At 42.3% G+C, this 26948-nt stretch overlaps 1 long non-coding RNA gene across 1 annotated transcript; it reads right to left on the bottom strand.

The window, feature by feature from the left end:
• Positions 1 to 16158: 16158 nt before the first annotated feature.
• On the bottom strand, positions 16159 to 19829 carry LOC148686428 (uncharacterized). Its single transcript, XR_015949405.1, has 3 exons — positions 19660 to 19829; positions 18219 to 18336; positions 16159 to 16332 (listed from the first exon to the last, which is right to left on the bottom strand). It is a non-coding gene; the product is annotated as an uncharacterized LOC148686428 (long non-coding RNA).
• Between the last annotated feature and the right edge of the window lie 7119 nt (positions 19830 to 26948).

The raw sequence follows: 26948 nt of genomic DNA, 5'->3' as shown, positions 1-26948 counted from the left end.
CTCTGGCATTCAGGGAATAATCTGTGATTTCCTTGTCCCTAGTAAGGAAAGCCTTGATGTTGGTGGGCAAGATCTTCATGAAAACTTCAGTTCCTTGAGCTTGTATGTTCAATGTGAAGCCGTCCTTGTCTTCTTCCTTGGGGGGAAATTCAGTCCCTCCACGTTCTCCTTGCAGGGAAACGTTGATCTCTTGTATTAAACTCTGGATGGAAGGACTAATTCGTGGGCCCTTTATGTTCATTGAAATGTTACGGAATTCCTTTTGGGTTCTGAAAAGAAACCTGGTCTTTTCAAGTAATCTCTTCAGAGCTGATTCAGTCGCTTGCCCTTTTATGTCCAGAGTATATCGGATCTGCGGTTCTGCTGAGTTGTCTTCCCCAGGGATTCCTTGGACTCTGGCATTCAGGGAATATTCTGTGATTTCACTGTCCTCGGTAAGGAAAGCCTTGATGTCGTTGACCAGCCTCTTCATGGAAACGTCAGTTCCTTGAGCTTGTATGTTCAATGTGAAGCCGTCCTTCTTGTCTTCTTCCTTGGGGGGGAACTCAGTCCCTCCACGTTCTCCTTGCAGGGAAACGTTGATCTCTTGTATTAAACTCTGGATGGAAGGACCAATTCTTGGGCCCTTTATGTTCATTGAAATATTATGGAATTCCTTTTGGTTTCTGAAAAGAAACCTGGTCTTTTCAAGTAATCTCTTAAGAGCTGATTCAGTCCCTTGCCCTTTTATGTCCAGAGTATATCGGATCTGCGGTTCTGCTGAGTTGTGTTCCCCAGGGATTCCTTGGACTCTGGCATTCAGGGAATATTCTGTGATTTCACTGTCCTCGGTAAGGAAAGCCTTGATTTCGTTGACCAGCCTCTTCATGGAAACGTCAGTTCCTTGAGCTTGTATGTTCAATGTGAAGCCGTCCTTCTTGTCTTCTTCCTTGGGGGGAAACTCAGTCCCTCCACGTTCTCCTTGCAGGGAAACGTTGATCTCTTGTATTAAACTCTGGATGGAAGGACTAATTCTTGGGCCCTTTATGTTCATTGAAATATTACTGAATTCCTTTTGGGTTCTGAAAAGAAACCTGGTCTTTTCAAGTAATCTCTTAAGAGCTGATTCAGTCCCTTGCCCTTTTATGTCCAGAGTATATCGGATCTGCGGTTCTGCTGAGTTGTGTTCCCCAGGGATTCCTTGGCCTCTGGCATTCAGGGAATATTCTGTGATATCACTGTCCTCGGTAAGGAAAGCCTTGATGTCAGTGAGCAACCTCTTCATGGAAATGTCAGTTCCTTGAGCTTGTATGTTCAATGTGAAGCCGTCCTTCTTTTCTTCTTCCTGGGGGGGAAATTCAGTCCCTCCACGTTCTCCTTGCAGGGAAACATTGATCTCTTGTATTAAACTCTGGATGGAAGGACTAATTCTTGGGCCCTTTATGTTCATTGAAATGTTACGGAATTCCTTTTGGATTCTGAAAAAAACCCTGGTCTTTTCAAGTAATCTCTTAAGAGCTGATTCAGTCCCTTGCCCTTTTATGTCCAGAGTATATCGGATCTGCGGTTCTGCTGAGTTGTGTTCCCCAGGGATTCCTTGGCCTCTGGCATTCAGGGAATATTCTGTGATTTCCTTTTCCTCGGTAAGGATAGCCTTGATGTCGGTGACCAACCTATTCATGGAAACTTCAGTTCCTTGAGCTTGTATGTTCAACGTGAAGCCCTCCTTCTTGTCTTCTTCCTTGGGGGAAAACTCAATCCCTCTACGTTCTGTTTTCCGATTTTTTTCATCTCGGCTGTTGAGAAAATTAGTAAATATTGAGTGAATACTGTTTTATCATCACTGCAATTCAATGCACTTCATTTTGTGCTGTTTCCAACCATATTCGTCCCCTCGCTCCATCAATAGGCATAGGATAATCATGTAGATTGGTAGTGCTTATGAAAGAATGTTAAAAAGAAACCCAGTAGTAATCTAAAATAGATGATGGTGGAATTTTGGAGTTCCATTTTGGGGTACCTTTTATTTGTCAAATAAGGTAACTTACGATATTTTGCAGCAATTGATTCCTGTTCTACACTTTCCGAGTTCTGGGTTCTTAACATTACATTGGTCTTTTCTACATGTTCCCAAGTGCTCAGCACACTTTTCCGGAGAATCAACCTTTAGGCCACCATCTGGAAGAGGAAAATGGGATTACTTACAAAAGCCATATCTTAAATTCTGACACATCTAACACCAACCATCATGGCTAATCTTTCCCTTTCTTCTAGAGTGCCATCATTTCAACTGAATGGTCTTTTGGATACTCTCTAATAATCACAGGACTTTGCATTTTTATAGTGCTTTTGAATACCCGACTGCTATGTTTGAGTGCCACCATTTATACATATCCTATCAGTTTAATTAGTGTTCTTCTCTACCTGGTGCAGTTGCTTTGTCCTAGCTCCTGCCAAGCTAGCTGTTTGATAGCACACCAGTGCATGTAGATAAATAGTGGGAAGGTAAACGGCATTTCCGTGCACTCTGGCACTTGTCATGATGTCTTGTTGTGCCAGAAGCGGTTTAGTCATGCAAGCCACACGACCTGGAGAAGCTGTCTATGGACAAACACTGGCTCCCTTGGCCTGAAGGTGGAGATGAGCACCACACCCCATACTTGACTTCAACTGGACTTAACCATCCATGGTCCTTTACTTTAACCTAGAGCTTATTCACACATCCTCTTGTCTTGCTGCTCCTCCCAGGGGAAAATTGCCCACAGTGAGCTTCCTGGAGGACAGGGCAGCAATGTCACACACCCACACCCCAGGGATGACACCCGGGGTGGACCACACCCACCTTGCTCCACCTCTGCTTGTGATGTTGTGCATGCAACATCAGGATGTCAGGCAACGCTGCGTCAGCTCCCCCAATCCTCTAGAGATGCTGGTGCCTCCACTACTAGATATCTCAAGGTCTGAACTTTGTAGTCTTGGAGGTCTACGTCCCAGCTCTTAGGGGCCTCAAATGTAGTAGTACTGAGAGGTGAACCCATGGTGTGATAGCCTCTCCCAAACTGAGGCAAAATTATAGTAAATGGAACTAAACCATAGGGGTTAAGATTTAACATGAGCCAATATAAGATGTGAGTTTCAACTGATGGGTTTGATGTGAGTTTTAACTAGATATAATTAACTGTTGTTTTAAATTTTTGTGTGTTTTGAATTATTGTTGCAAATTTTTCTTAATTATAAGGAGTAGCTAATTATGTAAATAAATAGCTAATTATGTAGAATCTCTCCTGCAGATTCCATTCTGAGTAAGGCATTAGGAGCGCAACATGGGACACCAAAAATGCTGCATAAAAATGGATTGTATACCTTTCTGGGGCAATAGTAATTGTAAAAGCCAATTCTTGGCCTACAGACAGTCTGGGGTGGGAGGGCTGTGACTGAGAGGCAGTGGTAAATGAAATCTTTGAAATGTATTCCACTGGGGTTATTTCATTTCCACTAAAATCACATTTTACAAACACTTGTCAGTTAAATAAAAGGACTGATTTAGCTCAATTGTCCATGCCTTGTGCTTAATTGTCTGACTTATATCCATGTAGCATTTCATTCAGAAAATCACACACCCTGTTCACAAACAAACATGTTGGTTTAATAGAAGGCCCAGTTTAGATAGAGGAGTGAGTCAGAAACTGTAGCACTTGTGCCAAACACCAAAAACAGAACAGTGAAGAACTAATGATTACGAAGGAAGCGCCCAGGAGAACATGGCAGCAACTTATTACAGTGGAACCTCGGTTTACGCCTCCCTCGGTTTACGAAACCTCCGTTTATGAACACCTGGAAGTGTTTACATCCGGGTTCTGCAGCGTCAGATGCGCAGACGTGATCTGTGCAGCGCGTGCGTGCGTGCGCAGAAGCACTCTATCAGTGCTTCGCGCACGTGCAGAAGTGTGCCTTCGGCGAGCGAATGCCTCCGTGGAATGGGTTGCGTTCGCATACCGAGGTACCACTGTACAGATAATATATTACTTTTATTGCCAATGTACAACCTGTGTACAATGAAATTTTAAACTAGCAAAAATGTATAGAATGAGTACAAATTATTGCTGGAAATGTAAAGAAAAAGGAAGTACCTTTTTCATATGTGGTGGACGTGTAAAGTACAGTGGTACCTCGGGTTACAGACGCTTCAGGTTACAGACTCTGCTAACCCATAAATAGTACCTTGAGTTAAGAACTTAGCTTCAGGATGAGAACAGAAATTGCACGGCGGTGGCAGCGGGAGGCCCCATTAGCTAAAGTGGTACCTCAGCTTAAGAACAATTTCAGGTTAAGAACGAACCTCCAGAACGAATTAAGTTCTTAATCTGAGGTACCACTGTAGTTTAAAATTTCTGGGAGATGATATATAATGGAATGGGAAAAAATGTTTAAAATAACTTTTGTTAAAAAACAAGAAGCTTTCTTATTAGGAATTACAGGTACCGAGCTCCCAAAGGACCATAAAATATTGTTTATGTATGCGACAACAGCCACATGGATACTGTTAGCCCAGAGATGGAAGGAAGAATCAACCCCGACCAGAGAAGAATGGCAAACCAAGATGATGGACTATGCCAAAATGGCAAAACTAACTAGGAAGCTCAGAAATCAAGAAGACAAGAACTTTAGAAAAGAATGGGAAAAGTTTATAATTTATTTACGAGACCACTGCACGCAGGTCAAAACTTTAGCAGGATTTTATTTTTTTATTTTTTTATTTTTGCATTTAAAAATTTTATTTTTCCAATACATATGAATACAAAATACAAAATACAAAAACTTTCCAACCGAAATACAGAATCAACTTCTAAAATACATCAAACTTATAACTACCCTATATCCCCCTCCCCTCCCCTCCCCCAACCCTCCCATTCCCCAATCCCCCTTCTCTTCCTTTCCTTTTCCTCTTCCATGTAAGAGTTCCTCATCGTTCTTGCTGATGATGCAGATGCCCTTTGAAAAGAAAACGTTAAAGTTCTTCTCTGTGAGCTGGGGAACACTCAACAGGTTCTCAGCTGACTCTGGAACAAATAGAACTTTGTTGATAGTAGAATTCAAGCTCTTAAGCTCAATCATTCCTTCTCCAGCTATCTGGGTAGAAGTCCCATCAGCCTGATGAATTTGCCCCTCCTATGGCTTGAAGGAAGTAAACAAATGCTTGTCTTTGCAAATGTGGCGTGTGGCTGCAGAATCCACAACCAATCTGCCTTTGGTCTTTGCAGAAGTCACTTGTGTAACAAAAGCCTTGTTTTGCACATTCTTTGACTTTTGTCCCCCCCTTTTTCTTGCCATCTGCAGACTTTTGCTTTTCCATTGAATATGATCATGGTTTCTGCAGTTCCAACATTTTACAGCTGATAACGCTTTAGCTCCCCCCAGTGGCTGCAATGCTGTTCCACACGACGTGACTGCCTGCTCCCCCTGAAGTAGGCAATCAGGAGTTGTAGCGTTCCTCCGATCATACTCATTTTGCAGAACTGCCGTTACTTTGGAAGCAATTAACTCTTGTGCTGGAAGAGTGCTATAGCTGGCTATAGCACTGTAACTTTCATCCAAAGAATCCAAAAGTAACACAGAAAATAAATTTTCAGGCACATTGAAACCTTGGTATAGCAATTCTTTTCTCAATCTTAATAATTCTAAGACGTGGTCTCTTAAATTTCCTCCAGGCTCTAGCTTTTTAGTGTGCAACTTTCTGAAGTATAGAAGCACAGAACCAGCTTCTTGTCGCAAATGTGCATCTTTTAACACATTCCACATTTCACGAGCAGTGACTTTGCCATTAAGTGTTATTAGTTCCTCCAGAGACACTAATAAAACTATAATTCCCATGGCCTTGGAGTTGGCAGCAGTCCATGCAGCCGTTATAGGATTAGGTGAGGCGTCTTTCACTACGTGCCACACCACTGCACATCTTAATTGTGCCTCACAACAGACTGACCATGTTTGGTAATTTTGTTCATTCAAACGTAGACAAGGGCTTCCCCCCATTGTAGTCTCAGAATGATCCATTCCTGCTCTTTTACTTCAGTGTGGAATTCAGTTCTTTACAGCTGATTTTTTCAGGTTCAAAAATCAATGCAGCCTGCTTCACTCCGGCCTATATTTTGCCTCAGTTATGCTTTCTTCACTCCTCCACATACCTCTGTGTAAGCGCCGTGGATCTGGGCCCCATAACCTTGTTATTGATATTTTAGAGAGACTAGAGCAACTGACTTCCCCACAGTTAGCTCTCTCACCACCCTGGAGTAGCTAGCAGCTGAAGTGGCACTACAGAGGCTGGCATGAACGGTTAAAACAAAACATTTATTTTACAAACAGCAAAAGAACTGACTTCTTCATAGAGGTTATCAGAGGCACACATAGACTTCACTTCTGACAGGAATAACCGAAACCAACTGACACACAGTCACATGACCCTCTTTCTCTCTTAAGGTGGAATGGAACATTACAACAAACTGGACCCTCTCTTTTTCATTGACCAAAGAAGACCAGAGAGAGACTGCCTTCGGGAAATATCTTGCCATATCTTGAATCCTCTTGTATTAGTGCCTGGCTGGGTCACATACTGCCAAGGACTGGACTGAAGAGGAGGAGGGGTGGTGGAAGTTGCTTCCCAATCTTCTCCTGTAGTTTCCAGAGAGGAGGAAGGCAGTCCCAAATTACAGCAGAGTTTTGAGGAAGGTAACAGCTCAGAGACAGGCGAGCAGCAGAGTTATTATTATTATTTATTGACTTTATATACAACCCTATACCCAGAAGTCTCAGGGCGGTTCACATAAAAAGATCACAGTATATAAAATAAAAATAAAAGCAATAACCCAATAATACTCCCCCCCAAGAGCCGCATTTTAAAAGGGTATGGGATGTCCATCAGGTCAACCAAAGGCCTGGTTAAAATTGAATGTTTTTGCCTGGCACCTAAGGGTATATAATGAAGGCACCAGGTGAACTTCCCTGGGGAGAGCATTCCACAGATGGGGAGCCACTGCAGAAAAGGCCCGTTCTTGTGTTGCCACCCTCCGGACCTCTCGAGTTATGAAGTGGAGGAGGGGAGGCAGAGCAGTTTGCTGACACATCACTGGACAGCATAATCGCCCCCCCCCTTCTCCCAAAACACAGCATTCGTTAAAGGTGCAAGAACAAAGGGTACAGAGGCAGTTGGCCACGGGTGGGCACCGTAGAACAGGCATGGGCAAACACGGCCCTCCAGATGTTTTGGGACTACAACTCCCATCATCCCTAACTAACAGGACCAGTGGTCAGAGATGGTGGGAATTGCAGTCCCAAAACATCTGGAGGACGGAGTTTGGCTATGTCTGCTATAGAACAAAGTGTTGTTGTTAGAAGGGAAGGTGGGGAAGCTCAGTGCAAACAATACTAACATTGAGGAATGGCGGGACTCTTTGTCTTTCACCATGATGACTGGAATAAATCATAAGTAAGAACTTTCTTGTTTCCTCCCTGCTTCTTGGTGCCATCAGGAGAGGATTCCTCAAGCCTGACACATACCTACCCTTTAAAATGGAGCACAGTGTGTTTTTCAACCACAATAATAGAAAATAATCATAATAAAACATATCCAAACCTGGATGATTTTATATCTGAGATGCAAAAGAGGGGTACCATTTGTCCTATTTGTCATTGCAAAACGAGCACCTTCAGTATAACCATGTTCCTTAATCTTTTTGATGTATTTAAAGCTACTGCATTATGTATGCTTTTATAATTGTAAGCAGCTCTGAGAATTTATTTTTTAGTAGTAAGTGAAGAAAAAATGCAATAGGGGCAAAATATTGGTATATTTTAAACAGATTTCATATATTTATATAGTTTTAGTTCTGCCAATGTTCAATTATATTTCAATGATTAATTTTTCTATGGCGTTAGCGATTCTTGATTTTATCTGTAAGCTGCATTGAGTCCCATCAGGGAAAGAAGTGAGGTATAAATAATTGTGTGTGTGTGTGTGTGTGTGTGTGTGTGTGTGCGCGCATATGCACTTTCCATGGATTTGAGAGGGGGCCACCCTGTGACTTGTTCTTGGGTAGTGTTGAGCAACTAGTGTGAGATAAGCATTTCTAAAACATTTTGAAAGAATGAACGCTATGCCTTGCTTTACAGAGTGCCAGGTTGGGGGTGGGGGGTGGGGGAATCCAGAAATCAATAGCAGATCAAGAAAATCAATAACAGGGGCTTCCAGTTCCAGTCTGCTTTAATGGAGGCAGCTCCCATGACAGTGGGAGATCATTGGCGAAGGAAAAACAAGGATGATTGTGGGTAATTATTTTTGCAAATTCCTCCCAGGGACAGAGGGGCTTCACTCATAGTTCGTCTCGGTATCTGGCTCTCGCTCCAGCATGGAATGTGGGAGGCAGGGAGGCACTAAGTACATAAGCACTTCAGCTGCCGAAAACCCTCTTAGGCCACCATTAAGAAGCAGAGGCTCTCCTGTTAATTAGAGCTTAATTTGGACTAAAGTACAGGTGCATGCTAGAAGAGATAAGATCACAAACTACGGAACAGAACCAACTGCAAGGACTTTAAGGTTTGAACTTGAGAGAAAACTTCATTCAATGCAAAAAGACAGTGTGGGGTGAGGGGGCCCTACAGTTTCTTTATATAAAGTTTTCTTCTCTACATTTATGATTCGGCAACCCTCCTTTCAATGTTAGTTTAAATTATACTTGAACAAGGGAGGAGGGAATAAATTGGATTATAGATATGGAATATAACTTTCAACGGAACTGCGTGCATAAAAAAGGGGGGGAAAGGGAGGGAAGCTCTATTTTGCAAAAGATTTACGGTGGAAACTTACAGCTGACTCTTCCCCATCCTTTATTATTTACAGAGTGAACTGAATAACGCTAAAAATACTTGGAATTTAATTTACAGTGGTACCTCTACTTACGAATAACTCTACTTACGTATGTTTCTACTTACGAATGGAGCTCCGTCCGCCATCTTGGATGCGGTTTAGATAGGATTTTTTTCTACTTACGAATTTTTAGATAGGGTTGCTTCTACTTACGATTTTTTTTCTCCCAATCTATGGGATTTGACTTACATTTTTTTTCGACTAACAAATGCGTGTTCGGAACGCATTAAATTCGTAAGTAGAGGTACCACTGTAATTAGAAGTATAATTGCTCATTTATCTTCAGTTCTGATCTCCGGCGGGCTAGAGAAAAAGGTGAGAGCTGCTTCCTAGTCCTGCTGGATCTCTCAGCGGCTTTTGACACCATCAACCATAACATCCTTCTGGACCGTCTTGGGGGGGGGGGGTTGGGAGCTGGGGGCACTGTTATACAGTGGTTCTGCTCCTTCCTCCTGGGCCATGTTCAGAAAGTGGTGGTGGGGGATGAGTGTTCAGACCCCTGGGCTCTCACTTGTGGGGTGCCTCAGGGTTCTGTCCTCTCCCCCATGCTTTTTAACATCTACATGCAGCCGCTGGGAGAGATCATCAGGGGGTTTGGGCTGGGTGTTCATCAGTATGCGGATGATACCCAGCTCTACCTCTCTTTCAAATCAGAACCAGTGAGGGCAGTGAAGGTCCTGTGTGAGTGCCTGGAGGCGGTTGGAGGATGGATGGTGGCTAACAGATTGAGGTTGAATCCTGACAAGACAGAAGTACTGTTCGTGGGGGACAGGAGGCGGGCAGGTGTGGAGGATTCCCTGGTTCTGAACGGGGTAACTGTTCCCCTGAAAGACCAGGTGCGCAGCCTGGGAGTCATTTTGGACTCACAGCTGTCCATGGAGGCGCAGATCAATTCTGTGTCCAGGGCAGCTGTCTATCAGCTCCGTCTGGTACGCAGGCTGAGACCCTACCTACCTGCAGACTGTCTAGCCAGAGTGGTGCATGCTCTAGTTATCTCCCGCTTGGACTACTGCAATGCACTCTACGTGGGGCTACCTTTGAAGGTGACTCGGAAACTACAAATAATCCAGAATGCGGCAGCTAGACTGGTGACTGGGAGCAGCCGCCGAGACCACATAACACCGGTCTTGAAAGATCTACATTGGCTCCCAGTACGTTTCCGAGCACAGTTCAAAGTGTTGGTGCTTACCTTTAAAGCCCTAAATGGCCTCGGTCCCGTATACCTGAAGGAGCGCCTCCACCTCCATCATTCTGCCCGGACACTGAGGTCCAGCACCGAGGGCCTTCTGGCAGTTCCCTCGTTGCGAGAAGCCAAGTTGCAGGGAACTAGGCAGAGGGCCTTCTCGGTGGTGGCGCCTGCCCTGTGGAATGCCCTCCCAACAGATGTCAAAAAGGAAAACAACTACCAGACTTTTAGGAGACATCTGAAGGCAGCCCTGTTCAGGGAGGCTTTTAATGTTTAATAGATTATTGTGTTTTATTTTTCTGTTGGAAGCCGCCCAGAGTGGCTGGGGAGACCTGGCCAGATGGGCGGGGTATAAATAATAATAATAATAATTATTATTATTATTCGATGGAAGGATGAAAGGAGTCTGTGAACTTGTCATAAAAAACTGTTAAGTGTTCATTACTGAGTCATCTGCAGTTTGACAGACTACTCTTCTTCCCAGGCTGAGAGAAAAATGGTGAAAAGAGGTTATTTATTGGGACAGAGTGACTTTTGCAGCTATTGTTGATAATAGAACACTCATCCCCCATCACCACTTTCTGGACACGACCCAGGAAGAAGGAGCGGAAACACTATAACAGTTCCTCCAGCTCCAGCTCCTCTAGAGTCTAGAGGGTTCAGAAGGATGTTATGGTCGATGGTATCAAATGCTGCTGATAGATCCAGCAGAACTAGGAAATAGCTTTCACCTTTGTCCCTAGCCCACCCGAGATCACCAACCAGCGCGATCAAAGCAGTTTCAGTCCCATGATGAGGCCTGAATCCTGTTCGGAAAGGATCCAAATGGTCTGCATCCTCCAGGCATGCTTGGAGTTATTCAGCAACCACCCGCTCAATCACCTTGCCCAAGAATGGAAGATCTGAGACTGGGTGATAGTTGGCCATATTGGCCGGGTCTAAAGATTTTTTTTTTTAAGAAGCGGTTTCATAACGGCCTCTTTCAGTGGGTCTGGGAAGGCTCCCTCACAGAAGGAAGCATTCACCACCCCGCAGAACCCATCACCCAGCCCTTCCCAGCTCGCTTTTATTAGCCAGTTTGGACAAGGATCAAGGAGACACGTGGTTGGTTTCACTTGTCCACGCAGCCTGTCCACATCCTCGGAGGTAGCAGATTGGAATTGATTCCATGCAACTCGACCAGACAGGACTCTAGCACTCTCCCGCCCCAGCCCTGCTTCCACAGTGGAGTCTACCTCTTTCAGAATCTGAGTGACTTTATCTGCAAAAAGTTTTGCAAAATCATTGCAGGAGATCTTGGGGTCTTTACCAGGCCCCGATCGCAAAGGTGGTCTCGTTAAATTGTGAACCACCTGAAAGAGTCTCCTGCTGCTATTTTCTGCAGATGGAATAGAGGTGGTGAAGAAAGTCCTCTTCGCTGTCGCCTTCGCCACTTGGTAAGCTCGATGTTGAGCTCTAACCCATGTCCGGTCTGATTCAAAATGGGTTTTCCACCACGGTGCTCTAGCCATCTCAGTGATTGTTTCATCACCCTCATCTCTGGGGAAAACCACAGGGCTATGCAGGCTTCATGCAATCGGAGAGAGTGCTTCGGAGCCAGACAGTCAATAGCCCTGGTTAACTCCGCATTCCAGTGGGCCACCAGGGAATCTGCTGAAAGGCCATCAACATGGGATAAAGCATCCCCTACCATTCTCTGGAAACCATTTGGATCCATTAAGTGGTGGGGGCAGACCATCCGAATTGGTCCCAACTCCCTGCAGAGGGGAAGGGTCGTGGAGAAGTCCAGTTGCATCAGGAAGTGATCTCTCATTGGCACTTCTTTTGTTTCAATTTTAATTAGAGTCAGATCACCCACATCCATAGAGGTGAACACCAGGTTTAAAGTTGCAAAACAACGAAACACAGGACAGAGTGAGGGAGAAATTTCTGGAACAACAAAGGGATATCAGCTCTGCCCAAGGCATGACAGATAACAGCAGCAACCGGGGGGAAATAGACATAACATTTTACAAGGACAGGAAGAAACACCACACATAGGAAGAACAAGCATATAGTTTGAGTGCCTTACTTATAGTTCTGTAAATCGTTTAATGTGTCAATACAAATAGAAGTTATTAATATTGCAGTTGTTGTATAAGGGATTGTAAATATGACCAGAATGTAATTTAAATTAATAAGATTTTGGAATGCAGAAATAAATAAAATCATCAAACAATCAATTCTAGCATGCGGGGGGCCACCTTATCAAAATTATATAATTCAGTATTTGAACGATTGGTATTAGTAATTGTATTATAAATTGGTATTGTTATAATGAGGCTATTATTGGATTGTAATTGAAAACTAATAAAAAATATTATCAAGAAAAAGAAAAGAAAATCAATAGCAGTTAAAAATACAATTCTTAGGCAAATTGAGACCATATGGAATGAACACAAACGGCCCTAAAGAACTCATTGTTTATTTTATTCCCCCTTTCCAAAAAATCCCCCTGCAACTGAACACTTTTTTGCAAAGTTTAATGACCTGCTTCCTGGTTTCTAATTGAGCACAGTGAAGAACAAGGTGCTGGATTTAATTGGTCCCTGTGTTTCCCTTTATCCCACCAGTCCTCTTATTCTTTAGCTCCATAACTTATGTCTAATTGTAATTCCGATGTATGACTTACCTGAAGATACCAGGAGCATCAGTGAAAGGGCAACTATGAAAAGAGAGCAGTTTTGCATGGTCAACACTTCAGTGTACAATCAAGTTCCAGTGTCATCTGAAAAGCTGAAGTTTCTTCCATTTATAGGGTTTTCGTGCGTAGGTTTCATACATACACATTATATTTATGATGCAACATGCATTTTGGCAGAAATGCTTATTGCATTATTCATTTAAAATACATGGTGTGCCCAAAAGAGGAAGTACAATACGGTACATTAACATTGTATTGCTCCAAGACTGTACTCAGGGTTCACTGGTCTGGAAATAAGGTTAGAAAGAGTAAATCTCAGAACAGAAGAAGTATGGCCATCGGTCAGGGATGGTCTAGTTGAGGTTCCTGCATTGCCCCAGGGGAGACCACAGGGGCCATCCAGTCCAACCCCCTGCTAAGCAAGAAACACCATCAAAACATTCTTGACATATGCCTGTCAAGCCTCTGCTTAAAGACCTCCAATGAAGGAGACTCCACCACACTCCTTGGTAGCAAATTCCACTGCCGAACAGCTCTTACTGTCAGGAAGTTCTTCCTAATATTTAGGTGGAATCTTCTTCCTTGTAGTTTGAATCCATTGCTCCGTGTCTGGTTCTCTGGAGCAGCAGAAAACAACCTTTCTCCCTCCTCTATATGCCATCATTTTATATATTTAAACATGGCTATCATATCTTGGGCTCCTTGATCACTGCAAGGATCAGGACATACAGGACACAGATCTTCCTGTATGTGTATTTGTAACCTATGACGCTCTTACGTGCGCACACTTACAGAGTGGATTTCTGAGGAGGGGGGAGGAGCCCAAGAAGTGTATAAGAATCTATGCAAACTGTCTTTCTTGGCTCTTGTCGTGAAGCATCACCAAGTGCCTCTCTATATAGAGAATTAAACTCTTTCTCTCAACTCAACCCTCATTGTCATTATTGACTGTCTTTCTCCCTGCCAGGCGCGACGCAAGGAACCTAGCTTAAGCCAATAAGGCAACATTACTTCCATTGATCTAGATACTATACTCCTATTGATGCAGCCCAGAATTGCATTGGCTTTTTTAGCTGCTGCATTACACTCCTCATATCAAGTTTGTGGTCTACCAAGACTCCTAGATCCTTTTCACATGTACTGCTCTCAAGCCAGGTGTATTTGTGCCTTTCTCTCTTTTTTTGCCCAAGTGTAGTACTTTACATTTCTCCTTGTTAAACTTCATCTTGTTTGCTTTGGACCAGTTGTCTAATCTGTTACGGTCATTTTGAAGTGTGATCCTGTGCTCTGGGGTATTAGCCATCCCTCCCAATTTGGTGTCATCTGCAAACTTGATCAGGATGCCCTCAAGCCCATCATCTAAGTCATTGATAAAGATGTTGAATAAGATTGGGCCCAAGACAGAACCCAGTGGCACCCCACTAGTCACTACTCTCCAGGATGAGGAGGAGCCATTGATGAGCACCCTTTGGGTTCGGTCAGTCAGCCAGTTACAAATCCATTGAATGGTAGCATTGTCTAGCCTGCATTTTACTAGCTTCTTTACAAGAATATCATGGGGCACCTTGTCAAAGGCCTTGCTGAAATCAAGATAGGCTACATCCACAGTGTTCCCTTCATCTACCAGGCTTGTAATTCTGTCAAAAAATGAGATCAGATTAGTCTGACATGACTCATTTTTCAGAAACCCATGCTGACTTTTAGTGATCACAGCGTTCCTTTCTAGGTGCTCACAGACCATTTGCTTAATGATCTGCTCTATAATATTTCCTGGTATTGATGTCAGGCTGACTGGGCGGTAATTGTTTATGTCCTCTCTTTTCCCCTTTTTGAAAATGGGGACAACATTTGCCCTCCTACAGTCTGCTGGAACTTCGCCTGTTCTCCAGGAATTTTCAAAGATTATTGCCAGTGGTTCTGAAATCACCTCTGCCAGTTCTTTTAATACTCTTGGATGTAGTTCATCTGGCCCTGGAGACTTGAATACATCTAAACTAGCCAAGTATTCTTGTACTACATCCTTACTTATTCTGGGCTGTGTTTCCCCTGCTGAATCATCTGCTCCATATTCTTCAGGTCGGGCATTGTTTTCTTTTTTGGAGAAGACTGAGGCAAAGAAGGCATTGAGGAGTTCTGCCCTTTCTCTGTCCCCTGTTCGCATTTCACCATCTTCTCCTCTAAGTGACCCCACTGTTTCCTTGTTTTTCCTTTTGCTACAGACATACCCATAAAAACCCCTTTTGTTGCTTTTAACCTCTCTAGCAAGCCTGAGTTCATTCTTTTAACCTCTCTAGCAAGCCTGAGTTCAAGCCTGAGTGCTTTAGCTTTTCTGACTTTGTCTCTACACGTGCTGGCTATATGTTTGAATTCCTTTCTGGTGATTTCCCCCCTTTTCCATTTTTTGTACATATCCCTTTTCAACCTTAACTCAGTTAAAAGTTCTTTAGATAGTCACGCTGGCTTCTTTAGGCACCTTCCATGTTTCCGTCTCATTGGTATTGCCTGAAGTTGTGCTTTTAATACCTCCCTTTTAACAAACTCCCAACATTCATGAACTCCCTTCCCTTTTAGCATTTCTGTCCATGGGATCTCACCCAGGGTTTCCCTAAGTTTTCTGAAGTCGGCTTTCTTAAAGTCTAGAATTTGAGTCTTAGTATGCTTGGTTGCTCCTTTCCGCTGAACAATAAACTCCAGAAGAACATGATCACTCCCACCTAATGATCCTGCCACTTCTACCCCACCAACCAGGTCATCACTATTGGTTAGGACCAGATCAAAAATAGCTGATCCTCTTGTTGCTTCTCCCACTTTCTGGACAATGAAATTGTCTGCAAGGCCAGTGAGGAATCTGTTCGACCTTATGCTCTTGGCTGAGTTTGACATCCAACAAATATCAGGATAGTTGAAATCCCCCAATACTACGGTACTGTCTCACTTCCTTTTGAATGCTTGGTCATCTGTTCCAGGAAGGCATTATCTGTGTCCTCAGTTTGGCTTGGGGATCTATAGTAAACTCCCACAATGAGATCACTGTTATTTTTCTCTCCCTTAATTTTGACCCAGATACTCTCAATTTGGCTTTGAAGTTTTAAATCCTGGATCTCTTCGCAGGTATACAAATCCCTGACATATAACGCTACTCCTCCTCCTTTCCTGTTTGGTCCATTTCTCTTAACATTGATATTGTTGCAGGCCAAATGACATTAAACCAAACAGGCAGTAATGGTGAGTCTTGGCAGAAAAGTGTTATTTAACCTGAGCATAATTTGCGGTATACATGTAGAGAAGAACAAGCATGGACCACCTGAACTTTAGAAATAAAAAGATTTTGGTAACATTGCAACTTGTCCACAAGGGGGATCCACATCTCAGAAGGGCATAAACAAACACACATTTCCCAGCAACATATCAAATATTTATTCAAAATAGTACACAGATTTTCTCAAAATTCCCACATCATGGAAGTATTTCCGCAGGCCAAATTAGCAGCACGTCCATCTCGTTGCTTGGGTTATAGCCATTGCTGAAAGAAGCAGATGTTTCTTTCCATTTTAATCTTCAGGAGGTCTGAATAAAGGAAAGAGATTTCTGTAGTGATTCACAGGTTTATGTGTTAACAGGGAGAGTACACAGACACACAAACACAAACATTTCTGTAGGCTGAATCAGGGTGTGGGGAGAAACTCAAAGCCAGGGTCTGAATGTGGCCTTCCAGGCCTCTCCATCTGACCCTCAGCAGCCCGAGCTACACAGTCTATTTCAAAGTCACACAGAATACTGGCTCTGCTTTGCCGGCCAAGAATGTGTCCTTGAACTAATCCCTTTCTCTTGCTTGGAAGGAAGATAGGGAGATGTATGCATGCATACAAAAGTTAGAATTATTCTCATTGCCACACCCACATTTGTCTCTGACTCCATCCACCAATGGGATGGGGCCCTTGGGTGGATGCTCAAAATGAAAAATGGCTCTTGGGTTTGACAAAAAACATATCACCACACATAGCCTCAATGTACTGCAGACCTTCCATGTGTCCCTATTTTCCAGGGACAGTCCCAGATTCACAGAAGCTGTCCCAGTTTCAGGTTTGATCCCGTAATGTCCCACTTTTTCTGAGGACACCCCTATTTTCAATGGAGATGTGATGTGCATGGTAGGATGTCCCTCTTTTCATTGAAGGTTATGGGATTATGTGACCCACGAGTCAAGGAGATAAAAGGAGATACATCCTTTAGAAGACATCTGAAGGCAGCCCAGAATAGAGTAGTTTTAATATGTTTTATGTTTTAATACATTTTTATATATGTTGGAAGCTGCCCAGAGTGGCTGGGGCACCCCAGTCAGATGGGCAGGGTATAAATAATAAAATTATGATGATGATGGAATAGGACATTTCCATTTCCATGAGAGACATGTTTGAGGGTATGTGCATTGTGTGTTGCCAAAAACATAGGTTAATGTTAGTTGCTATGAAATATAATTAATAGCAATAAATTAAGTTTTCAACTTTTTTGCATTCACCCAAGTTGTCCATGTAATCATAAAAAACCTCATTTTCTTCTTTTTTCTTTTTCTAGAAGTGCCTGAACATTGACTCATAGCTAAGTTGTCTTGGACTACAATACCTGTGAGCCCCAATCAATATGAACAGGGCTATGGGAACTTGTAGTCCAAAACATCTAAAGGGCACAAGGTTTTGGATGTTTCGCACTTCATTATTTGTAAATAAAGGAAATGCTTTAAAAATGGCCCAAAACATCAGTGATTCTCACTGCTTGGGGAAGTGGGGAGTATGGGGTGGTATTTTAAGTTTTGTTGCAACCATATTAGAAAAATCTTAATGGAAGTCAAGTTGAAGAGAAATGTGTATTAATGAAAGTGGGTGTAAAAATAATATAAAGCATTCGTTGAGCAGTCCCTTCTAACCTTTACAAAGTTTTGTATTGGGGGGGGGGGGAGAGAAGGAATTTAAGAAGGAAATGAAATAAATGCTGCCCTCTAACTGGGAGCAGATAATTAATCAATGTTAAACTCCTACTGGCAAATCAGCTGGGTAAAACTGAAGCCTACTATACTAAATGTGTTCTGGACAACAAGTGCAATGATATCACAGTGGCTGTTGCACAGTTTCTTTCGGTATTCATACATATCAAAAATCATCATACTTAAGACTAAACAAATATTGTCTCGTTCTTCCTCTCCCGGGGGATTGTCTGTATGAATCTGCATTTTATTCTGAATCTATGTTACAGTTCTTTGGACCGCAAGAAAGATCGATAATTAATCAATGGGCCTAAATTTAAATATGAGAGCGGGGGGGGGGGGGAGAGAGAGAGAAAAAAAGCTGCTTGTTTTAAATTCTGAGGTTAATTAGCTTTTGTATTTCATTTTATCAATATTTTAAGAAACAAGTTCCATTAGAGTTCAATGAATTTGAACTAGGAAGAAAACTTACGGTACACAGCATATGGTCTCTCCAGGACAAGTTGCACTCCGCACGATCCTCTCACATTGAGACCCGCAAGTCCCACCAATATCCTGGCATTTACGAGGTTCCCCTGCATGGACGAATCCTACATAGAGATATTTTATTTTATAATAATAATTATTATTATTATTTATTATTTATACCCCACACATTTTATGAAGGATTTCCACATTCTGACATTCCTGACCGCATTATCATGGGCCATTGCAACTGCCTCTTTGAACTGCAGTGGACTACTCTTTAACCGTCTAATAAGAATACCAGAGTTCAACATGTATAGCCATTATGAATTTTCAGATGTTTTATATTCAGCATTCGTAAGGTAGGTGTTACTATGCCTGCACTGAGCTTTCCATTTTGGGAATGACACTGGAGTGTAATGGATTATATGTTTCCCCCAGTGAACAGGGCCAAACCTCTGGAGAGGCAGTTGCCAAAAATGGCAATCTGGAAGGGGTAACAGATTTGCCTCTGGGTGCTGCCCTCAGTTCCTGCCTCCTGCCTCCTTGGCTACAGCAGTGACACATCCTCATCCCTGGGACAGTTTCTTCAGGAATGGAAAAAAGCTTTCCTTCTCCCACTCTTCTCATTGCTTCTCCAGTTCCTCCTCTATCCTTTCTGACTCTCCTGATTTTCTGGTCTGAAATCCTTACTTAGCTTGGATGCTTGGCTTGCAGTATTCAAGGTTTCAATGCTGGGTGACTTCCAGGGAAGGGGTTTAGTCCTTCCCAACAGCTTGTACCCCATCAGTAAGTGCTGAGTGGAATGAAGAACTGAACCTTGCCCTACTGCCATGTCAACCCTGCCTTGCCTACTGCAGTCAGTAAGATTTGGCCTGATTTTAAACCAACGTCTGGTGTGTTGTCTCTGTTATTTCAGGGCTCTCACAGGTCACAGAATCACGTTCAAGGGCAAACATTTTTGCTGATTCCCCTTGCTTGCTCAACATTTTCCGCCAATGAACTTTATTTGGACACATCAGACATTGCACTCCATAAGGCAGGAAAAGGCAAATATTTATCAACATCAGACAATCCTTTATATTAGAAATCCTTATGTCATGTTCAAAACCCATTTACATACATCCTTAAAAATCTGGAAAATGCAGCATAGCAAAGAGATGGTGTGAACAGGATTGGATGATGGGGCAGAGTCTGAGAAGGGAGACAGCATAATCAATAGATCAAGGGAAACAAGAATGAAGGAGGGAAGTGTTGAGAGTAGGTGCAGGAGGAGGGAAAGAGACAGGTCTAGAAAAGAGAGAGGAGAGAGAGCAATATAGATCAAGGCATATGGCTTTCATATTAGCCTTGAAGGGAAAGCAGAAGTGGAGTAGAAAGCCATGCTGGTTAATGTATCCCAATTTCCACATTATGTCTGAACATTCTGATTTTGATCTATGTCTTACCTGGAGAAGCTAAGAGCATCGCTGAAAGAGCAATGATGTAAAAGATGCTGATCTGCATTGCTGAAGTTTGACTAGGGATGCCAATTTGGAAACCAAAGAAGGGAGACCAAGAGTGCTCTCGGATTCCTGTGTCATCGAAAAGATTGCATGCTCACATATTTATAGGTCTGCAAACAGCATTTACACGTCTGCCCTAGGATTTGGCATCCTACAAGTATTGGATGTGTTTGCAGGAAGTCCAGTACTCCCCATTAATTCCTGGTGCACAAAAAAGAAGTAACACAAACTAACTTGTACGTTCATGGTCCAGTCAGCTCAAGACAGTAATTTTATTGTTTTCTGTGTTTTTATTAAATTGCCTGTATTTCTCTTCCTGTTTCCTGCTGCTATTTTGTTTAGTCATTGAACTGAACAGTATGTAAAAATTAGTATGGTGTGTGCTTTGAGTCTCCTTGTCTTAAAATATAGTTCCCTTGTTGTTTTTAAAGAATAAGGCCACATTTAGTAAAATGCAGCACTGTTAGAATCCAGAAAGAACCTCCATCTGGGCAAAATATCTGGATTAGTTTGGGGTGCACTTTTGGTTCATGAGGCAGGCCTCAGGTTTTCTGGCACCACTGCTCCCCTGACTAGTAAGAAGATGTGACCAAAAGGAGACCCTTGTTGGATGAGACCAAATATTTATCCATGATCCTGTTCTGACAGTGGCCTGCCAGATGTCCCTGGGAAGCCCACCAACAAAACATAATCACAGCAGTGTGCCTCATCAACAAGTGGTATTCAGAGGCTCTCATTATCCTCTCTGGGTGTTGGACCCCTGGTGCTGCTCTAGAAAATAGAAATAGAGCTGATATATTCAATGACAAGGTTTATCTTCTTCCTTCCTCATTTGGTTTATTGTTAAAAGCAACAGAAACCCAGTTTAGCAATCATAGAAGCAATGATGTAAGCATGTACAAAGTAGTAGAAGACTACAATGCACTACAAATATTGCAAGCTAAGTCCACTAAATGAATGCAAGCAGTGGCAACAAGGTAAGCAGCAATCATAGAATCATAGAATCATAGAATCATAGAGTTGGAAGAGACCACAAGGGCCATCCAGTCCAACCCCCTGCCAAGCAGGAAACACCATCAAAGCATTCCTGACAGATGGCTGTCAAGCCTCTGCTTAAAGACCTCCAAAGAAGATGGTGGAGGAAATCACCAAAGTTGCACCTCATTTTGTGCCTCTTCCTACCAATTGAAGAATATGTATGGACCGCAGCCATGGACCCCTTATTGCCTCAGTAATTTTTCCAAGATTTTTCTTCCTCTCAGGAAAGCATGATTCCTGTAAATCATGCTGTGATGCTATTGTGTGCTCCTGGGCACTTTCCATATGAAGGAGAAGCATGAAAAATATTTAAAATCCTCATTTTGGGATCACAGCAACAGGAGTGAAATCCCATTAGTTGTACTCCATTGTCCAGGTGCATGGTACAAATTTTAGCTTCGCCACATACAGTCAGGAGGGGTGAGACAGGAATGGTTCAGGGTCCTTAAAATGAGTAATAAGCAATTCATCTCTATATCCAGGGAACACGGAAAAGTTCCTTCAGCCAATGTACTGCACAGTGCTTTCTCTCCCTGGAACACCTTATCTCTTGAAGAACAAGGCACTGTGGTTTTATTTAATCATTCTCCTTCTCTCTTTTTTTTTTTTTTTGAGAAAGATGTATTTTTTTTAAAAAAATCTTTATTCAGTTTTTTAAAACATACAAAACGAAGAAAAATGGAACAAAAAATTACAAAATCATAAAGAACAATTCATAAAAAAGGTACAGGGTAAAAATAGAAAACAAAAGAATACATTTACAAAAAAGGTGAAAAAAATTAAAAGAAAAGAAAAATCCACTTCCTGTTATTTACAGTACGCTTTCCTTTGCAAATTCTCTTTCCCTTGCTATTCCTCTTACTCCATTCCATCACCGTTTTTCTCTTTACTTATAATTTTTCTTCTCCTTTTAAATCTCTATTCTTAGGATTTCGCTAAGTTAACTTCTATATTTTCTTTTTCCAAGTAGTCTTGTACATATTTCCATTCCCCTATTATCTTTTGCCTCGGAACATTCCTAATTACTGCAGTTAATTTCGCCATCCTTAGGTATTCAATCAATTTTTCACGCCATTCCTGAACTGTTGGGAAGCTAGCCCCTTTCCATTTCGATGCAATCAATACCCTTGCCGCTGCATATGCATAAAGCAGGACATGCCCCAAGGTGGCGGAATTTTTGGAACAAGATATATGAAAAATTGCACCTTCCAAAAAAGTCCTGAAGCCTTCCTTCTAAGTATGACCCCACTAAATGTTCCAATGGATAGAGTTAACATCATTCTCCTTCTCAAAGGGACATTAATCCCAAAAGTATATGCTAAGTATATGCTAAGTCTTGAACAGTAAGTCTTGGACATTAAGTTTTGGAGAAGCCAAGGACACCAAGTCTCTGAAAAGACAGAGAAGTTGGAATGTGTTCTGCTGTGGTGTTTCTCTCTTTCTGTAGTATTTGAGATCCCCTTCAGGCTTCAGCCATTTGGACTGACGTTCTTCACCTTGCCCAATCAAAAACAAAATAAAACCTTTAATAATTATTGACATTTGTCAGGGGTAATCCTAATGTGTGTTTGGGTGGTGAGGAATGCTGTTTCACAATTGGCATTTAAATATGAATATAAAAAGTTATGGTAATATAATAATAATAATAATAATAATAATAATAATAATAATAATAATAATAATATATACCATCTGGCTGGGCTCCTGCATAACTGTTCAATATCAACTTCATTGGACTGGTCGTGTTGTGTGGATATGATGGTCGTTTTCCAAAGCAACTACTCTATTCCGAACTTAAAAATGGAAAGTGTAATGCTGGTGGTCAACAAACGAGGTTTAAAGACAAAGGCAAATCTTTTAAAATGTAGTATGAACACTGACTACACCCAATATGAGTACACCCAATATGAATACACCCAAGGTGCTACACCCAATATGCCAGCAAGTTTGGAAAACTCAGCAATGGCCAGAGGATTGGAGAAGATCAGTCTACATCCCAATTCCAAAGAAGGGCAGTGCCAAAGAATGCTCCAACTACCGCACAATTGCGCTCATTTCACACGCTAGCAAGGTTATGCTTAAAATTCTACAAGGCAGGCTTAGGCAGTATGTGGACCGAGAACTCCCAGAAGTGCAAGCTGCATTTCGAAAGGGCAGAGGAACCAGAGACCAAATAGCAAACATGCGCTGGATTATGGAGAAAGCTAGAGAGTTCCAGAAAAACGTCTACTTCTGCTTCATTGACTATGCGAAAGCCTTTGACTGCATCGACCACAGCAAACTATGGCAAGTTCTTAAAGAAATGGGATGCCTGATCACCTCATCTGTCTCCTGAGAAATCTCTATGTGGGACAAGAAGCTACAGTTAGAACTGGATATGGAACAACTGATTGGTTCAAAATTGGGAAAGGAGTACGACAAGGTTGTATATTGTCTCCCTGCTTATTTAACTTATATGCAGAATTCATCATGCGAAAGGCTGGACTAGATGAATCCCAAGCCGGAATTAAGATTGCCGGAAGAAATATCAAAAACCTCAGATATGCAGATGACACAACCTTGATGGCAGAAAGCGAGGAGGAATTAAAGAACCTTTTAATGAGGGTGAAAGAGGAGAGCGCAAAATATGGTCTGAAGCTCAACATCCAAAAAACCAAGATCATGGCCATTGGTCCCATCACCTCCTGGCAAATAGAAGGGGAAGAAATGGAGGCAGTGAGAGATTTTACTTGCTTGGGCTCCTTGATCACTGCAGATGGTGACAGCAGTCACGAAATTAAAAGACGCCTGCTTCTTGGGAGAAAAGCAATGACAAACCTAGACAGCATCTTAAAAAGCAGAGACATCACCTTGCCGACAAAGGTCCATATTGTTAAAGCTATGGTTTTCCCAGTAGTGATGTATGAAAGTGAGAGCTGGACCATCAAGAAGGCTGATCGCCGAAGAATTGATGCTTTTGAATTACGGTGCTGGAGGAGATTCTTGAGAGTCCCATGGACTGCTAGAAGATCAAACCTATCCATTCTTAAGGAAATCAGCCCTGAGTGCTCCCTGGAAGGACAGATCGTGAAGCTGAGGCTCCAATACTTTGGCCACCTCATGAGAAGAGAAGATTCCTTGGAAAAGACCCTGATGTTGGGAAAGATTGAGGGCACTAGGAGAATGGGACGACAGAGGACAAGATGGTTGGACAGTGTTCTCAAAGCTACGGACATGAGTTTGACCAAACTGCGGGAGGCAGTGCAAGACAGGTGTGCCTGGCGTGCTATGGTCCATGGGGTCACGAAGAGTCGGACACGACTAAACGACTAAACAACAACAACAAATGAACACTGACAACTGGGAAACACTGGCCTGCAAGCGCTCCAGTTGGAGAACAGCATTTACCAAAGGTTTCATGGGCTCGATCTCAGGACGCAAGGGAGATACGTGCTAAGAGGAAGGCACGTTTGGCAAATCCACACCGTGATCAACTCTCGCCTGGAAACCTATGTCCCCACTGTGGAAGGACGTGTGGGTCCAGAATTGGCCTCCACAGTAACTTACGGACCCATTGTTCAAATCGTGTTTATGGAAGACAATCTTACTCGGCTACAAGTGATCGCCAAAGAAGAAGACGCATAAATACTGGAGTTGGAACTAAAATGCAGTGCAGGTTTAACACAGATAGGGCACCTTTCCATAGCAACTTTCCATAGCAACAGGTACCAGTCAAAGCTTGTAACCTGATCCAGCTAATTACAGACCAATTTGTCTTTTCAATGTGATCTGCAAACTATATACAAAACATCTGTGTCTAAAACTGCGTGAATGGTTGGACCATAATGATTTACTAGAAATTGAACAAGCAGGTTTTACATTTGGATGCTCCACCATTGATCACTGCTTAGTGTTAGATTATTTCATCTATAAATATGTGAAACATTGGAAAAAGTCATTGTATGTGGCCTTTGTGGACCTAAGGGCAGCATTTGATTCTGTGTCTAGGGATAGGCTCTGGGCTAAACTGTCCAGCATGGGTATTGACAGAAGGCTATTACTTCTGATGATTAAGCTTCATGGAAATAATACCCTTTAGATAAGATTTGCACAGGATGGCAGAATTTCTAGAGGAATCCCAGTCCAAAGAGGGGTTAGACAAGGATGTTTATTAGCAGCTCCTTTTTTGTTCAATATCTATGTTAATTCTTTGATCACATGCTGTCATGAAATCGATACTCACCCCGCCCCCCCCCCCCGCCCCACGTGTTTTCCAGTGGAAGAAAAGTGCCAATTCTAATGTATGTGGATGACGCTGATCTTCTTTCTCAAACTAAAGTTGGTTTGAAACGAGCCTTAGGGAAGTTTAGCGACCAATGTAGCACTGTATTGTTAACACTTAATTTTGCCAAAACTAACATTGTTCATTTCGACCGCTCCTACAAGAAAGACAGTTGGAGGAGTATGAAGGGGAACGCCATAGAACAAACTAAGATCTTCCAGTACTTAGGCATAACCTTCTCTTATAATGCCAAATTTTCAACACACCTGACCGCATCAGCTACTTCAGCAGGGAGAAGAGCAAATGCCATCCTTAGATTATTCAGAAGGAACGGCTCCGGCTTCCTTCCTAGGGCCCTAAAAGTTTTTCAGGCAAAATCAATATCTATGTTAATTCTTTGATCACATGTTGTCATGAAATCGATACTCACCCTCCCCCTCCCCCGTGTTTTCCAGTGGTAGAAAAGTGCCAATTCTACCCAGGCTTACGCAAATAACTAATAAGATCGAACAAATTGGCCTAAATCCTGAAGATCTTTTTAACAGAACTTTGAACAAGGCAAAAACAATCATTCCTCAGAGACTTCACAATGTTGAATTACAATAAGAAGATGCCTTACTCCCGGAGAATTATAGATGTCTAAAATCGTGGCATAATTTTTCAGCTGCCCCTTACTTATCTAACATCACTAACGAAGCCTATAAATGGGCCTTTTCCAGAGCCCGTTTTGAGCCCTCAGCTGTGCTGTACGGCAAATTTATGCGGGTACCAATTCATGAGTGCCTTTGCCCCTGCATGTCTAACAAGGTGGAATCTGTCACTCATATCCTTTTATTTTGCGAATTTTATAGTGAAGAACGAGCTTGACTTATTTTACCCCCTTTATCAAAATTCACACCCTTACAATATTATTTGGAATTCTCCTCCGAAACCTTACGAAAATTCCTTCTGGAAAATTCCTCAAGTCCAGTTTCACATGATGTGGCCAAATTTTGCACTTTAGTTATTAAGAAATGTAAATCTCTTTTATTGAATAACATATTGCAAATTCCCTTTGAACAAAATAAAAAAAATTCCTTCAGTAGCACCTTAAAGACCAACTAAGTTTTTATATTGGTATGAGCTTTCGTGTGCAAGCACACTTCATCAGATACACTGAAACAGAAGCAACCAGACCCTTATGTATATTCAGAGGGTGGGGTGGGGGTGATGGGAATGGGTGATGGGCTGATAGGAGTGGTAAACCTGTTGATGACTGTTAACGACTGTTAATGACTGCAATTGGTCTTTTTGGGGGGAGCAAGGGCTGAGGTGCTAAGGATCATGTATAATGAGATAAGAATCCTATGTCTCTGTTCTTTCCTGGTGGCTCCATGGTTTTAAGCTTGCTAATGATTTGCAATTCAGCAACCTCTCTTTCCAGTCTGTTTCTGATTTTTTTTCTGTAATAAAACAGCTGCTTTGAGATCTTGTATAGAATGTCCTGGGAGATTGAAGTTTTCTCCTACTGGTTTCTCTGTCTTATGGTTCCTGATGTCAGATTTATGTCCATTTATCCTTTGGCATAGGGTTTGGCCTGTTTGTCCAATATAGAGAGCTGAAGGGCACTGTTGGCATTTGATGGCATACACAATGTTAGAAGATGAGCAATTGAATAGTCCTGAGATGGTATGTTGGATGTTGACAAACATATCTACATGCCTCTAGCTACCATCCCAAACATACCAAACAATCCATCCTTCCTCCCAGAGCTTTTGAAAGAGAGCTGTCATTGTCCAGGAGAGGTTGTAGATCTCTGATGATGCATTGTACTGTTTTAACTTGGGAGCTGTATGTGATAACTAGTGGTGTTCTGTTATTTTCTTTTTTGAGTCTGTCTTGCAGCAGGTTCTCTCTAGGTATCAGTCTGGCTCTGTTGATCTGTTGTTTAACT

The sequence above is a fragment of the Zootoca vivipara genome, chromosome 3 (genome assembly GCF_965207765.1).
Source record: "Zootoca vivipara chromosome 3, rZooViv2.hap1.1, whole genome shotgun sequence".
Taxonomy (NCBI): Eukaryota; Metazoa; Chordata; class Lepidosauria; order Squamata; family Lacertidae; genus Zootoca; species Zootoca vivipara.
This window is presented reverse-complemented; position numbering and strand designations above follow the sequence as displayed.